General features: G+C 32.4%; 1 pseudogene across 1 annotated transcript in view; it reads left to right on the top strand.

Moving 5' to 3' along the window:
* Positions 1 to 12,815, top strand: part of LOC143242283 (WASH complex subunit 5-like) — a 72,003-nt pseudogene extending 59,188 nt beyond the window's left edge. The window contains exon 24 of the transcript XR_013022577.1: positions 11,820 to 12,815. The product of XR_013022577.1 is annotated as a WASH complex subunit 5-like (transcript). The remainder of the gene's footprint in view (positions 1 to 11,819) is intronic.
* Positions 12,816 to 14,557: the final 1,742 nt, after the last annotated feature.

Genomic DNA, 14,557 nt, shown 5'->3' on the forward strand with positions numbered 1-14,557 from the left:
AGTTGGAAGGGGTGAAATACCTCAGTAACCCAAGTAAATTGAATATAATATCAACCACAGTGAAACTGACTTAATATATAAAGTGGAAATGTAACTTATCAACAGCAGGAGACACAAAATTAAAATTCTGTGATGTATTTTTACAACAAAATTTTGAGCATTTCATGACTTAAAGAAAAATATGTTGAAAAAGCAAATGATTTGCATCTGTTAAGTTGAAACTAGATACCATAAATTATTTCTTAGTTTCGTTAAATGTTTCTATTGTGACAAGGCAACATTCCAGGTGTAATGGTGAGACTTTTTCTGGCCAGGAGAGAATTAATATAAAATATTAATTTTTAGCTGTTGTAAATTTTATAAGAGATGCAATAGTGATAAGTCCAAAAGACATCATTAATTTTATAAGAGATACAATAGTGATAAGCCCAAAAGACATCATTAATTTTATAAGAGATACAATAGTGATAAGCCCAAAAGACATCATTAATTTTATAAGAGATACAATAGTGATAAGCCCAAAAGACATCATTAATTTTATGAGACATACAATAGTGATAAGCCCAAAAGACATCATTAATTTTATAAGACATACAATAGTGATAAGCCCAAAAGACATCATTAATTTTATAAGACATACAATAGTGATAAGCCCAAAAGACATCATTAATTTCATAAGAGATACAATAGTGATAAGCCCAAAAGACATCATTAGTTTTATAAGAGATACAATAGTGATAAGTCCAAAAGACATCATTAATTTTATAAGAGATACAATAGTGATAAGCCCAAAAGACATCATTAATTTTATAAGAGATACAATAGTGATAAGCCCAAAAGACATCATTAATTTTATAAGAGATACAAGTTGACTGATCTGAATGGAAAGTGATTTTCATGTTAAGATTAAAATTACCTTTCTTCATATGAAACATTTTCAAATTCAATTTGTGTAACTCATAAATATCAAACTTGTTTTTGTCAAATGTCATATTTTTTTATGTTACCTCAATAGAGACTGGGATGGTTTGACCTAACTTTCATCACCATAAGAAATCTAAATTTTCAGATTTTTACTTTCTAGAATAACTGCAAAATGTAACAGGAAACCACAGTTATTTATCCTAAATAGTTAAAACGTTTAATAGAATGTATCTATTCATATGTAGTTTTATTATTATTATTATTATCTATTTTTCATTATCTTACCTGACCTAACCTCATAACTTTTTAATTTTTACATTTTAGTTATTTTTATAATAAAGAATACATATGAAAAATAATAATTGTTACTTGGACCACGTTTTTTGTTGACTGTCAGTGAAACTTAAACCTACTTTTTATATTTATGGTACTACTACATTACATCTTTTTTTTGAATTAAATATTACACCTAATAACATGCAAAATGAAAACACATATATAACTATCATAATTTTTCTGGGTTTCTAACTGTCATAAGAACCTTAAAAAAATTTATTAAGCTTGTTGGTGTGATTCCGACAACAATAAATTTGAAATTAATGATGAAATAGACAACTCTCCATACAGAAAACAATGTCACTTGACAGATTAAAGAGTTTGATTTTCTACTGATTATACATAATATAGCATAAAACATCTTAGAAAATTAAAAATTATCTCTATGTGAAACTAAGCACAGAGAAGCTTAGTTTTGTTACAGAGTGTAATTGTGATGATCACACCATGCCATAAAATTTATCCAGTAAAGATAGTAGGCCCAGAGTCCAGGTCAGTTATAATAATTCTGATGGCCACACCATGTCATCAGATTCATCCAGTAAAGGTAGCAGGCCCAGAGTCCAGATCAGTTATAATAATTCTGATGGCCACACCATGTCATCAGATTCATCCAGTAAAGGTAGCAGGCCCAGAGTCCAGGTCAGTTATAATAATTGTGATGATCACACCATGTCATCAAATTCATCCAGTAAAGGTAGCAGGCCCAGAGTCCAGGTCAGTTATAATAATTGTGATGATCACACCATGTCATCAAATTCATCCAGTAAAGGTAGCAGGCCCAGAGTCCAGGTCAGTTATAATAATTGTGATGATCACACCATGTCATCAGATACATCCAGTAAAGGTAGCAGGCCCAGAGTCCAGGTCAGTTATAATAATTGTAATGGCCACACCATGTCATCAGATACATCCAGTAAAGGTAGCAGGCCCAGAGTCCAGATCAGTTATAATAATTGTGATGATCACACCATGTCATCAAATTCATCCAGTAAAGGTAGCAGGCCCAGAGTCCAGGTCAGTTATAATAATTCTGATGGCCACACCATGTCATCAGATTCATCCAGTAAAGGTAGCAGGCCCAGAGTCCAGGTCAGTTATAGTAATTGTGATGATCACACCATGTCATCAAATTCATCCAGCAAAAGTACCAGGCCCATAGTCCATGTCAGTTATAATAATTGTGATGATCACACCATGTCATCAAATTCATCCAGTAAAGGTAGCAGGCCCAGAGTCCAGGTCAGTTATAATAATTGTGATGGTCACACCATGTCATCAGATACATCCAGTAAAGGTAGCAGGCCCAGAGTCCAGGTTAGTTATAATAATTGTGATGATCACACCATTTCATCAGATTCATCCAGTAAAGGTAGCAGGCCCAGAGTCCAGGTCAGTTATAGTAATTGTGATGATCACACCATGTCATCAAATTCATCCAGTAAAGGTAGCAGGCCCAGAGTCCAGGTCAGTTATAATAATTGTGATGATCACACCATGTCATAAAATTCATCCAGTAAAGGTAGAAGGCCCAGAGTCCATGTCAGTTATAGTAATTGTGATGGCCACACCATGTCATCAAATTCATCCAGTTAAGGTAGCAGGCCCAGAATCCAGGTCAGTTATAGTATTGTGATGATCACACCATGTCATGAAATTCATCCAGTAAAGGTAGCAGGCCCAGAGTCCAGGTCAGTTATAATAATTGTGATGATCACACCATGCCATAAAATTCATCCAGTAAAGGTATCAGGCCCAGAGTCCAGATCAGTTATAATAATTGTGATGATCACACCATGTCATCAAATTCAACCAGTAAAGGTAGCAGGCCCAGAGTCCAGGTCAGTTATAATAATTGTGATAATCACACCATTTCAATAAATTCATCCAGTAAAGGTAGCAGGCCCAGAGTCCAGGTGAGTTACAATGATTTTGATGATCACACCATGTCATCAGATTCATCCAGTAAAGGTAGCAGGCCCAGAGTCCGTGTCAGTTATAATAATTGTGATGATCACACCATGTCATCAAATTCATCCAGTAAAGGTAGAAGGCCCAAAGTCCAGGTCAGTTATAATAATTGTGATGATCAATGTTTTGTTCAATAACATAATAGTAATCAACCAAATAACTATAAGAAGTCCTGTATTTACACTGGTATTTGGGACCTGTAGTCATGGTAACAAAACATGAAATCTTGATTTTTATTCAAAGTACACTTCCTCTTGGAAAAAATAGCATTATTAACCCTTTCTCCATAGACATCTTTTTCTGTGCATGTAACTCAAGGTTTTAGTGAGTTACATTTAAAAGTTGATTAAACTATTTTATTTTTATGATATACTCATAAACAGACATAGCTCATAATCCATATTTTAATAGAATACAAGTTTAAATATTTTACTTTCAGAAGGCAATATTTAAAATAGAAAAACTAGAATTTTCTTGTGTAAGAATTTCAACATTTTCTCTCAAAGCCTTTTCTTCTTTAATTTATTTACCACCTCTCCAAGAAGTAAAAAATGAAATTTAATGTAAATTACTTATTATGATATAATTTCGCTTAGGCATACTATAATTTTTCATAGTCTTTGATATTACTTGATTCCAAAGACATGAAATCAAATCCATCTTGCCACACTCACCTGTGAAGTCCTCTTTATTAGAAATTACCAATAAGTGTTTGAGCCACTCAGTTCAGTATTACTTAAAAACCAATAGAAAGCCATGGTTTTTATCTGTCAAGTGATTTATCGTATTGCAATGTTTCCTGTAAATATAATTCCATATTTTACTTTCAATTCAACCTTGATTGCCATGGGAAATGCAATGTGTAAAATAAGAATATCTTTAGTTTAGTTAGGTTAAATTAAGTAAAATAAGTAACACTGTTACTACTAATAATAATAGGCCTGGTATGGCCAGGTGGATTAAAGCGTTCGACTCGTAATCTGAGGGTTGCGAGTTTGAATCCCTGTCACAAAAAACATGCTTGCCCTTTCAGCTATTGGAACGTCATAACGTGATGGTCAATCTCACTATTCGTTGGTAAAAGAGTAGCCCAAGAGTTGGCAGTGGATGGTGATAACTAGCTGCCTTCCCTCTTGTCTTGCACTGCTAAATTAGGAACAGCTAGTGCAGATAGCCCTTGTATAGCTATGCACGAAATTCTAAACAAAAATAAACATAAAAAAGGTCGTATTGTGATGCCAAGAACTGAAATAATACTGTAAACCAAATTTTAAAAAATACCAAAAACACACAAACAAACAAAATACTAATAATATTTTAAAAAATGTCCATGAGTAGCTCGTGCATAATGGAATTCAAAAGCATAACAAGAGCTGCATATTTGTCACATGATTTACCACTTATTAAGGCATGAATAGTAATTAGTCAGGGGTTATAAAGGCAATAAAACAATAAAATTTAACAATGTATGTACATTCACATACTATTATGATCATAAAACTATTTAGTATAAATATAAGTAGTTTAATATCACAATTTGAAGTCCTATTTCTTTACAGGCTTCAGGGGTTACACCAGTAACAAGGCTTCAGGTTCAGATATTACACAAAAAAGTTTGTGATTTTTGAGACTAAAGAAAAAGTATTTTTAATCTAAACATGGAAATGAACACTCAGACTAGTATGCAGAAATTCTCTATTTATATATTTATACATATGTAAGTATTCATAGATAAATTTTTAGTAAAAATACTCCATTAAAAATATTATCTTTGGTGTGCAAAAAACTTGTGTTTACTTAAAGCCTGTCAAAATGATATGAATACATTGTAATACTATAACAAGCACAGAATAATTATGAATACATTGTAATACTATAACAAGCACAGAATAATTATGAATACATTGTAATACTATAACAAGCACAGAATAATTATGAACACATTGTAGTACTATAACAAGTACAGAATAATTATGAATACATTGTAATACTATAACAAGCACAGAATAATTATGAATACATTGTAATACTATAACAAGCACAGAATAATTATGAATACATTGTAATACTATAACAAGCACAGAATAATTATGAATACATTGTAGTACTATAACAAGCACAGAATAATTATGAACACATTGTAATACTATAACAAGCACAGAATAATTATGAATACATTGTAATACTATAACAAGCACAGAATAATTATGAATACATTATAGTACTATAACAAGCACAGAATAATTATGAACACATTGTTGTAATACTATAACAAGCACAGAACAAGCACAGAATAATTACAAGCACAGAATAATTATGAACACATTGTAATACTATAACAAGCACAGAATAATTATGAATACATTGTAATACTATAACAAGCACAGAATAATTATGAATACATTGTAATACTATAACAAGCACAGAATAATTATGAATACATTGTAGTACTATAACAAGCACAGAATAATTATGAATACATTGTAATACTATAACAAGCACAGAATAATTATGAACACATTGTAATACTTTCACAAGCACAGAATAATTATGAACACATTGTAATACTATAACAAGCACAGAATAATTATGAATACATTGTAATACTATAACAAGCACAGAATAATTATGAATACATTGTAATACTATAATAAGCACAGAATAATTATGAACACATTGTAATACTATAACAAGCACAGAATAATTGTTAGGTCAGTTCCTGGGATTGAGCCTGTCATGAGAAAGTTAAACTATGAAGAATCAATCAAAGTTTTTCATGTCAGTCACACACATTCTTTAACGTTTTAGGTTTGAAACATTATTTTTTTGGACCATTTGGTCCTGGACAAGTTATTAGTGTTCTCGCTCACTAACTTATACCTTATTGTACTTTTCAGTCTTGTGTCCTTTCTGAGATATTTTATAAAGTGATATGACAGTAATTTTGAAAGTGTTTTTCTACATTTCCTTCTAGTGTAGAACAGGAGGGTGTTTGTTTGAATTCTCTTTACAGTTAGCTATAATTGTGGTAGGGAACCAGTTCGTTAACACCGTGGTGGAAATGGGTGTTCCGTAAGTTTTTTAGTTAAAATAGATATTTATTGTAATAATTTTATGTAAGAACATTTTCTATGACAGTTGGCTCATTTTGAGACATAAGAACTGTGCTGTAGTTTTTTTTTGAAAAGTGATTTTGATGTTTTCAAGATTCACAGTTTATTGATGTTCAGTCAAACATGTTGTAAGTCATGTTTCGTCTGATAAGATATAATTTGGCATTAGCACTCCCAAGTAAATACAGTACTAACTCTACTGTTAGTAAACTTAATACAGTTTTACTACTGTTACCTTGTACATTAAAACACGCAATTACTTACTTTAACTGATAGTAAAAGACTTAGGTCATTGTAAGACTTTTCAAAAAGTTTCATGTTGAATTCACCAAACCTCTGTCATGTCTCTAATACTGATTGTTAGGTGACGAATTAGTGAAACAAATTACCATAAATTATCATAAAAATAAATGAAAAGCGATACGTCCAACATTTGTTTTGTTTGTTACACTTTCTATTTCCTCCTGTAACATTTTTTTCAGTAATACTGTGAGATTCCTTATCTCAAAATCAATTTTAAAGTTTTAAAGATCCATTTTTACACAGACTAGTTAAATCCAGTTTCTGGAGTCCTCCTCAATAAGTTTTCGTGTATTTGAACTGTATCTAGTTACCTCAAACTTAACACTGCATCTTACCTCTTATCTTATCATAAATGTGATAGTACCTTTGGATATGTTCACTAGTATAAATCCAACTTTTTACAATGCTCGGGCATGGCCATGTGGTTAAGGCACTCGACTCATAATCCGAGGGTCTTGGGCTCAAATCCCCGTCACACCAAACGTTTGCCCTTTCAGCCATTATAATGAGGCAGTCAATCCCATTATTCGCTGGTAAGAGTAGCCCAAGGTAGTGATTACTATCTGTCTTCCGTCTACTCTAACACTATTAAATTAAGGACACATAACCCTCGTGTAGCTTTGCGCAAAATTCAAAATAAACAAAAACTTCACACCTGCTTGTAGCGTTTTCAAATAGTTATGGTAATAACTAGAAATCCTAAATTAGCCGAGAATTTAAGGGATGAAAGGTATCAAAATGTATATTAACACAATTATGGACTTCTATTCAATATAATTTGGTCAAAAATTACAAAATAATATCGCAAAAGTCTATTGGAGGCAAGTAATAAAGTTAATGTATGAAGAAATTAATGTGAAAGTAGCAAACTAAAGTTGTCATATTTAGGTGAACTTTAAGTAGGTATACATGAGTTTTAAAACAATAAAACCTATTAATTAGGAGAAGCTACGTTGCTACTATTTGTTTGATAAGATATCAAAAACATATTTTTAATCTTAAGTATCAGATCTTTGTATTTTAACTCAGTTTTATACAAAAATGTGCTGAAAAATTCATATGCTTCCTTACAAACACAGTCCTAAATTTCAGAATAATGTAAATGTATCAATAATGTAAGTTGTTTAACACTAAAAATGTCACTTTGAGGTTGTTTTCAAGCTGAACATCTATTATGATGGTTGTTAAATGATTTAATATAAAGTTCTAACAACAATTGGAACCCAGCTTCAAATCTCAAAGCTTATTTTAACATAACAAGTGTGAATGTGTAAATGTTAATGCAAGTACTAATTATCTGGTGTTCAGATACAATAAACTAGTTAATATTTTCTTAAAATGTATTCCACAAAGATACTCATATCTACACACACTATGTTGTTTGTAAGTCTGTCTATGAGATTTGCATGCAACTTCCTCCTTCCAATCCTTATGGAAACAAGATGGCCAAAGAAGGTTTATTCTAAGACAACTGGTAGGAAGCCAAGTCTTGAATACAAGACCTTTTAGTCCATATATGGAACAGGCACAGCTGTGACAGCACCAAAGCACGTGGACTTGGCTGAGGTGTCAATGAGCTCATTCCCACAAGTACTGTCATGGCCAGTTATCCAAACAAAACTGTATGTTAGTGGAAGATGAAGAAGATGGGCCAGTTGTTGCTGTTTAATATTGACAAGAACAGGATGGAATTTAATGTGATTCCAGAGCTAGAATCACTGCAAATAGTACAATCATTGTACTATTGTACTATGTCATCCAGGGCAAGGTAAATGGCATGCAACTTGGCAGCAAATAACAAAGCAAACACCGAGTCACAACAAACTCTGGCACAGTCCACAGAGTTGCCTAATTTTTGAACCATTTGTGTAAATAGAAATAGAAGAATGGTTCAAAACATGGTCAGCAAATAGAAGACAGTACCTTCTAATCAGGAGTATCTACCATCCTCAGATGGCTCAAAGAAAGGTCACAGGTGTGGATGGTAATAAGCCATGGTGGGATAATGCTGATCAGTGGAGATAGCAATATCATCCAATGACATGCCCAATTCAACCAACTGTCCCTGCATACAAAAGCCTAAAGGAAAAATGACAGACCATCTATTCAGAAAGAGCAAATGGTGGAGGTTAAGAACAGGTTCGTAGGATTTGGTGTACAAGCCTTGGACTGAATAAGTGAGAAAACCCCCATGCAGAGCCAAAGCCCCAGATGGTGAATGGGGTACAGCATCTTCAAAGGTGAGGTCCTGGCAGAATCATAAACTCACTGTCCAATTTGGATCAAATGCAAGCACCTTGAGCACAGAATATTGATCCACTCGCTTAGAGGTGGTAGAGAAGACACGAAAGATGTTTAGTGCCCTCACACACTTGATACATAGCTGTTTGATGTGATGAATGAAAGAAAGCTTACGGTGAAAAATAAACCCCAAGAATTTTGCCTTAAGGACCATGGGAAGAACAACATCACCAAGAGGGAGCTCAAGATCAAAGAAGACAGAAACAAGGTGTTCTCTCATTGTTGAAGTCTTCTGTGATCGTCAATGTTTCAAGTCCAATCAGGTGGTCCAAGATGGTTGGTTGGTTCGTTGGTTGATTTCATGTTTTATGGCACAAAGCAGCTAGACTATCTGTGCCAAATGTCCGGTAAACAGGTAAAAATAAATTAAATGTAGTAAAATGCATAAAAGGAAATGAAGGTAAAACAAAACAGCATTGAAAAATAGAAAAAACATAAAACAAGTCTTGACACCTAGTTTACAATGTTAAGAGAGAAAGCAGAGTAAAAGAAGTTGTAAAGGACTTTCTTTAGTATAATAGTAATGATCATAACCCACCAGGAAGACTAACTGGTAAGTACAAGAACCACGATCAGTCACCTGCAGTTGGCCTTTCCAGTCCTGGTTCCGAGTTATGTGTCATAAGAGCCATTATCAAAAGGTAAAGTAAAATAAAAGTTTTAAAAGACACGTAGCAAAATCGTAATAATAATTAGCCAAATGTCTAGTAAAAAGGTAAACATAAAGTAAATGAAGTAAAATACATAAAAGGAAATGAAGGTAAAACCAAAACAGCAATTAAAAACATAAAATGGCATAAAACCAATGTTGACATCCAGTCTACAAAGTTGTAAAGGACTTTCTGTAGCATAATGCTGATGATCATAACCCAAAAGGAAGACCAACAGGTAAGTACAAGAACCACTACCCGTTACCTGAAGTTGGTCTTTCCAGTCCTGGTTCCGGGTTATGTGTCATTATGGCCAGTACCAAAAGGTAAAGTTATAAAAGTGTTAAAAGACATCTGTATAAATTGGAATAGAAAGATTGTTCTAAAGATGTTCAGTAAACAAAAGACGGTAATTCCAATTGGGAGTATCTGCCTTTTTCAGATGACTTAAAGAAAGGTCACATTTGGGGACTGTAATGAGCCACGGTGGGATGGGCTGACCAATGGATTCTGTAATGTTATCCAAGGACAGACCCAATTCATCCAATTGCCCCTGGGTATGAAGACCAAAAAGAGCAATGGCAGATCATGTGCTCTGAAAAAGTATGGCCCACTAAGGAAGGAAAACACATCCCACATTTTCAGTCAATGCAGCATTTTTTATTTAATTTGTTTTCAAGTTATAACAAACTAACACATGCGTCATTTCTATGATTACTGATATTCCATTTCTGCCTTTACTTATGTATCGTTAGTGAAAGAAAATGGTATAACTTGCATAACTATCAAGGTTTCCCCATTTAAACCCATACAGTTCCCCTGAAGTACATAAACAAGCTTTTGATACATATAAATATCATAGGTATCAAAATAAGACACTGATAAACTTAAATTATAATGGTTATTCTAATCAAATAATGTATACTTTATACCATACTCTTCTTACAAATTAAATTTTTATTCACTTCTGGAACTCTTCCAACTAATATTACAAAAACTAATACAATAATTAAGTTTTATGCACAATGATACAAAAATATTAAAATGATGAACATCAACAGTATAAATATTTAATACTAAATATTAAGCTATTTGTTAGACCTCAGGCATGAAGCAAGAACATCATAATTCATGGTTTAATTACAAGTACTAAACTAACAAAATTCAAATTATAAAACTATAGAAAAATGGCTCTGTAAATATTATAGACAATATATGTTGGTCTTGGAGGGTATATTTATTCCATAAATTGTTTTGTGTGAATCTAATATTAACTGATTATTTGTGAGACACTATTATCAGTACTATACAGTTAAACTACTTTGCTTGAAACTTAAAGTTATTAGGATACCAAACAATTCCACAACATTAAATGGGTGTTATAATGAAAGATTTTGTTACTTGACTTTGCACAATTGCTTTTTATAAGTTTGGAACTTCTGAGTCAAAAGTATGAAACTACTATCATGATAAAGTATCCAATTAATTGTATTTGTATCTATCACACTTCACAGCTCGTCAAATCACCATGCCACTGAATTACTATTAATATTACGTATTAACGTTATTCATTTACTCATTTTATCGTTAATATAGTATCACCACCACTGGGATTCTTCACCAACCTAATTAAAATTATCTTAAGTCTTGGTGACCTTGCATGGCCAGGTCGGTTTAGGCATTTCGACTCGTAATCTGAGGGTCGCGGTATCGAATCCCCGTCGCACCAAACATGCCCATTTAGCCGTGGGGGCGTTATAAGGTTACGGTCAATCTCGCTGTTCGTTGGTAAAAGAGAAGCCCATGTCTTACTGAATCACTATGTCAAGTTTGGTGCTCTTTTATCAATAAATGTGGAAACGTTTAATGAACAGATGCACACGTATAGTGACGTTTATTTAAATAGAAGATGAAGGTTCCAACTCACTCCTCAAGCCATCGTACGTCACTCTGTCAAGTATTTTGTTGATTGGTTACGAAATGAGGAAACGTGGAAAGAAAAGTTATTCAATGATAGTTATTGTCGTTTATTGATAAAACAATGTATTACGTAGCAATAATTAAAAAGTAATGCTTAGATATGAAAATATGTACACATTTATGAAATATAGTTACTACATGACAAGTTAATGAACGATAGCAAGTAAAATAATGAGATTTTGAGAAATAAAAATCTCAGGTAAAATAAGTAGAGCTTGATATTTTTCCATGTTTCCTGAAGGAATAAAGACTATACGTTTGAGTATTGGTGGAATCAGACACAGGATTCCAGTTGAAACGCTCTCCAAATGTAAACTAGGCAGTTCACTTACCACTCCAGCACGTGAACAACATTGGTATCTTCCTGAAGATAAGAAATATCAGTTTCAAGGATGTGGGACCATATTCCCTTTCTTTATTCATTATATAAAGACATTTCATTATTCCTGAAGACGATCAGAGTATTAATACATTCATACAAGGAATTACATGTTATGAAACTGAACCAGCAGAAGTTCTTTTATCACCAAAGCTTCTTCAAGATCAAAAAGAGCGTGAGGATGATTTCATCAGCTGCATTGATAAAACATTAGTGTTTCAGACGGAATTTACTGATCGTGGATATTTAATGACGATTCACGGCTCAAAGAAAAGTTTGATGGAAACTTTACCAAAAGTGAAACCAAAGGCTGACAAACACTTTAAACATCTTGGATGGAAGGTGTCCACGTGTTTTAAAAAAGTATAAGTTTGTAAAGACAATATATAATTGCCTTCTGTTTCAATCTGTGTCAAAACTAGGATACACCATCACGTGCTCTTCTGAGTGGCGCAATAAATCAACTGAAAATCTCACTACCCAATGGTCACTTCATAGACAACGAACGCATCATCCGAGAAGAACAACCAAGGCCAAACATGACTACAATTTAAAATGCAGTTCATCGTATCATAAAGAGATTGAAATTTTGGAAAACATAAGAAGTATATTTTTAATTTGAATTAGACTTAGTAGTTACTACTTTCAACTTTATGTGTACTAATATTAACCAAATTAATAGTTTTTGCTCATGTTATTTGAGAACAGTACAATTTCCATGACTACTTCCTTGAAGTTCATAGCTTTGTGTGGAAAATTTATTTTGATATTAAAATCACTAATTGAATAAACGTTTAAAAACAAAATTATGTAAAATTTAAATAAAGAAACAGTTACGTAATTCTGCTATTCCTCATTCTATGTTGGTGTAATGTCTTTTTTGTATCTGTAGCTCAAATAAAGATTCTTTTGAAAAAACACACGTGTGTGTGTGTGTTTCTTATAGTAAAGCCACATCGGCTATCTGCTGAGCCCACCCAGGGGAATCGAACCCTTGTCTTTTTTCAGTAATATAGTGACGTACTGAAAAGGTATGTTTTAATAGATGATTCAGTTTTAGATTGTGAAAGTATAATTTAAAATAAGTACAATAATACACATTGAAACTTACACAGATTATTTCTTTTCATTTGATCTACAGTATCGCTTTACAAATAGTAATAGTAACGATCTTACATGGAAACACCACAGTTTAGTGGGTACGTTTATTTAAATTATTTCTTAGTTATTCTTAGCGTTAGAAATTACTTTTCTGTCGTATCGAATGTACACATTATTTTCTTTTTATCAGCATAGCACATTTAAATGCCTACTAAACAGCCATATCAAATACAAATATAAAGTCAAAGTGTTATTTAAGAGATGATTGGAGATTCTAGTTTTAGTTAAGTGAAACTTTAAAGCCATGAAATGTTAGCAGGTACTCTGTTTTCTTATGTTAAAAATACTGCTTCCAAAGTCGAAGCACACTATGGAAATAAAACCCTTGTATTTAAATAAACAATAACTATTTTAGGTAAATTCTTTCTGACACAAATTTTAGGTTTTTTTCACAGAAACATTTACTTTAAAAAAATGTAATTACATTATTTTGAAAGTTACGTAAATGTTATCCTGCTATTCCTCATTCTATGTTGATGTAAAATAGTTGAGAGTTCTAGATTATGAACTGTCTGAGAAATATAAGATCAGAAAGTAAATATCGTTATCTTCCACGGTTTATGAGCCCTGTTCCTGGTTACCTATTTATAATAGATTTTGAGGAATTCAAAACTTTGTTGGTACGTTGACTGTTTAATATGAACTGAAGCAAAATTTCCAAGAATGGATTCAATTGCGTTTCACTTTTATCTTTTGTTTTATATTTAAGCATAAAGATCTATATGTGTGTTCTGCTCACCACAGGTATCAAAACCAGGGTTCTAGCAGTGTCAATACGCAGCACAACTATGTGTCGATAGTGGTCTTTATCTTTCATCTGTTATACCTATTTTCATTGGTGCTGGTCTTGTTTGATGTTTCTAGCTCATAAAAGAAGACTTTCTTCCAACAAAATTGTTAACCATTGGTCCTGTGAGTAGTTAGTTGATTTGTTTGTTAAGTAGAAACATATATATACAGGAGACTGTGTAGGATCTATGAACAGACATTTAGAACATTTTCATTTGTAAATAATAGATAAATACTACAAGAGAGAGTTAAAACATGTAAATACAAAAGTGGTCAAAACAGTTTAAAAATGGAGAACGTTATTGTACGTCAGTCAAATGAATTCTGTAACAAAAAATATCAATGTTTGTTGAATGTGTTGACCATTGTAATTATTGAGCATATGAAACCCTTTTTTACAACGAGACTTTTAAAACCTCATGGTTTTTCGTGATGTCTACCAATTTACTCTAAAAAGAGGCATATTTTCAACGTTAAACCTAAGTTTCAGTTGAATAATTTCGAAACTTTCGTCGGGACAAATTTATTTAAGAAATAGTTTTGTTTAAATGAAAGTTAGTTTATTCATGAGTATTGATTTTGATATTCAGTGAAAGATTAATCTTACCGTTTATTAGGTAACTATAGTTGTCAAGTATTTCGTAGTATTA

This window comes from Tachypleus tridentatus, unplaced genomic scaffold (genome assembly GCF_004210375.1).
Source record: "Tachypleus tridentatus isolate NWPU-2018 unplaced genomic scaffold, ASM421037v1 Hic_cluster_2, whole genome shotgun sequence".
Classification (NCBI taxonomy): Eukaryota; Metazoa; Arthropoda; class Merostomata; order Xiphosura; family Limulidae; genus Tachypleus; species Tachypleus tridentatus.